We start from the raw sequence: 3926 nt of genomic DNA, 5'->3' as shown, positions 1-3926 counted from the left end.
CCCATCTGGGGCTGATACTTGGACCGTCAGAGCCACTGGCTGTGAGAGTGGGAGAGAAAGAGAATGGGGAGAGGGAAGAGAGGAAAAGCAGATGGTGACTTCTCATGTGTGCCTTGACCAGGGATCGGATCTGGGATTTCCGCATGCCAGGCTGATGCTCTGTCCACTGAGCCAGCCTGCCAGGGATGATTAACTCTTTAAAGTCTCTTTTACACATAATTTATTCACTAGTCTCCTATAATATTGCTTTATCCTTGTGTATGTAAATATTGCCACAATATGACCCCCAAAGTCACTAGCTAACTGTGTAAGTTAGAAAATCTAGATCATTCTGAATAAGAAAACCCAAAAATTAAATTAAAGCTGATAAAATAGTTTCAAAAAAGACTAAACCAGACAAACAAGTAAGGGTAGTTAGATTGAACAATAATATATATAGACTGACCTTGGTGTGTGTGTGTGTGTGTGTGTGTGTGTGTATCATCTCTGTAAGTTTTCTGATTAAAGCATGTAATATTGTGATGAGAAGTCCTGAGTTTATTTCTATTTCTTGAAACACAGATCAAATGTTTCCAAGGGTTTTTAGACCTGAACTTATGTTACTAAATATTTTAGCTAGATGTGGTATTTGTTATTATTTTGCAGATAAGAGAGACTCATGGGGTTCTTGTTGAACTAAACCTGATTTTAGTAAAGATGTATCTGTCCTTTACAAGCTTTATCTTTGGCAATGACTTTACACTTCCTCTGCCCACATATCATGTGAAACCAATATGTCTATCTAAACTTTATGTGATTAAAATTAAAATTTGTTTTATGCTTTCTTTTGACACTTTTCATCAAATGCTTAATTCATGTGACTTCTAAGATTGTTAGAATTCTGTGAAAATAATGTAATAGAAAAGAACATAAATATGAAATATTTGGTATAGTAATAATATAAACTCACGTGAGGAGTCTTCTGAAACTATGTATGATCTGAATGCAATGGTCCTCAGCTGCCAGCCTCCTCTGCTTATATCAGTCTTCATCTGGCACATATTAGTGATATGTACACTGTTGTATGATGGCATATTGGTTTTACAAATGAATCATTCCTACCTCAGCTTCCATCACTGCCTTAAATGCAACCACTATGCACCTGGACGCTTACGCCTGAAATGTGAGAGTTGACCTTGACTCCACTTTTTCCTCACTTACCCACATCTGGCATATCAACAAGCCTGGCTGTTCATTTATTCACGGTCCCCAACGGAAACAGAATTCATCTCAAAAGGTTCAAAAGAGAAAAAAAAAACAACAACTTAAATACAGTGGTGTGAGAAGAATAATGGAACAAACAAGGAATGGTAAGGCCATCAGGGACTAACACCAGCAGGAAGCCATTAATGTTCCAGGGGTTAAAAGCGTAAAAGAGAGAAAGGGCTGTTATCAGAGTCAGGAAGATCCGAGCAGATGGAGTCAGCTCTTGTGGGAGTAACATTACAGTCATGGAGAAACGCAGGCGCTCTCAGAGATTTGAGCCCAAAAGAAGGAGCCTGTAGTGTGTGAACACAATGTAGCTTCTCTGCTTCCAGTTTCCCGCCAGCATCTCCTGTTGACCAATCCCACCGGGAAGACTCCTGCAGAGAAAGCAGGGGAGACTCAGGACGGTCAGCCTCCTCACTTCCAGGCAGAGCAAAGGAGGGCGCGAAAGATTTGGGAATCTATAGGACACGTTGAAATAACACGCAGCATGCTTCATCGGGAACGTATATGCAGCATTAGCCCTCTGCTTTTCGTCTACTGAAAACGACCCTGCTCTAAGCCTCCGTCACGTCTCACCTGGCTCACTTCAACAGTCTGCCGGCCGCTCATTCTAGAACCATCTTTTAAACAATGACATCTTAAACTTCCTCTGCTTCAGACCGTTTAATAGCTCTCCTTAGCGTGTGATGGGCGCAAGGCGTAGGGTTGAAAGACAACAGAGTGACCGGATCCAGGCAGTCTTTGTCTGAAACTGTCTTGGGCACTGACCGGGGCTACGCTGCGTTTCCCCTTGAAGCCCGTCACTGTCCATCGCAGCCAGAGCTGCTCACTAGGCTACCTGATTATTCTCACCGGAATGAAAGGAATGAGGATCAGGTCTTACCTAGACATGATTGGGGGGGGGGGCAGAGAGGGGGTTAAAAAATACCTTTGATTATTTAAATTTTATTAAAAAGGTTTATAATGGCAGTTTATCTTTTCTTTTTCTATTTACCCCTCATCCTCTCCTTTCAAATATCATGGGGCCCAGTGAGAACATAGTAGATAAGTTTTTCCATGCTTTTCTGTGAAGACATTCTCGTGACTTATCTAAAATTTCTTCAGTATAATCAGAATAATAAAATATAATAAAATACTGACTTCTAATAATTAATATCTCATAAAAGAATTTTTGGCCTTTTTAAAATGTTTTACTTTTTTTTTTTCAGATGCTATCTCTTTTTTTTCATGCTATATCATGCCATGCCTAGAATTGCCATGCAATGCTGTGGATGGATTCTCATCCACAACTTTCCATGAAACAAGAACTTACTAATTATCTATTATGTGCAAATCACTGTGCTAAGAAATGGAATTATAAAGATAAATAGGATATAGTTTATGTACTTAAGGAACTAATATAACAGAAAATTAAGATAATGTTATGAAAGATGAGTGGCATTTGAAGTACTCATTTATTCAACCATAATCTATTAAACACTACATGGTAAAACTTCTAGTTTTTAGGAATACAAAGCTGAACAGAATATGTACAGCATCTGTCTCCAACCACTTTGTCATGTATTGGAACAATAGACATACACAGAGGTCAATATAATATATTATGAATATGCGTAAGTGTAGAGATATGTTGATGGTATTATGGATGTACAGAGAATTCAGATTTGCAGGGTCAGGGAAAGTTTTCTGGATGAGCTGTTGACTGTGTGGTAGAGCACAAGTTACAAAGATATAAAGGAAAAACCTTGACTAAATATGGAGCAGATGTGATTCTCAAAGTGTAAAATGTAATACAGAGAGTGATAATGAATATGATCAGAGAGCTAAGTAGGGTCAGACTTTGAAAGACTTCTAATGTCATATCAGAAAGATTGACATTTGCCCTTTGGTCAAAAGGAATAATAAAATTGTTTGTAATAGATAAGCAGCACAACTAGTTTTGTATTTTGATATACCATTTTTCTAGTATGTTAGACATTGAATTTTCTCAATATATGATACAAAGTAAGGGAGCTTAATTACAAGGTTGATAGATTACGGTGGGCCAGTAATGGCCATAGACTAAATGAGGAGAGTGGTAGAAGTGTAAATAAAATGTTAAGAAGTCATAAAACAATCATGTCTATATGGCAAAAGTTTGTAACTGGTTGCATTGGGTGAGGGGAATAAGGAAAGGAACCAGCTTTATGCCTAAATCGATAAGAAAGAGAACTTTAAGATAAGCAACATACATATGGGGGCAATTAGTGAGTTTGATTTTAGATAAAGACTGCAACTTTCAGGAGGGAAGGGTTAAATCTATTTGTTAGTAACCGTATATATGATGCCCAACACAATTTATGGTACATTGTAGTTAGTATATATATATTAAATAAATATACAACAAAAATAGATATAAAAGTGCATTTGCAATATTCATTTGAGACATTTACTAATGTATGCATATATAAATTTGAAACTTGGAAAGAAAGGGGCAGTTTGATATATGAATGTGTAACTTAAGATGAAGTCTGGGCTAGACTTCTATTGGGAGTCATTACCATATAGGTAGAAATTGAAACCAGGAGAAAGGAGGGTTATCGGACAGTGTGACGGTGACATGAATAGGTCTTTAAGAAATGACAGAGATATGTATAGGTTGATAAGAAAAGCAGGAGTTTTTTTTTACATAGATATGT

The sequence above is a fragment of the Saccopteryx bilineata genome, chromosome 8, assembly GCF_036850765.1.
Source record: "Saccopteryx bilineata isolate mSacBil1 chromosome 8, mSacBil1_pri_phased_curated, whole genome shotgun sequence".
NCBI classification, from domain to species: domain Eukaryota; kingdom Metazoa; phylum Chordata; class Mammalia; order Chiroptera; family Emballonuridae; genus Saccopteryx; species Saccopteryx bilineata.
The sequence above is the reverse complement of the archived record's forward strand: the minus strand, read 5'-3'. Positions refer to the sequence as shown.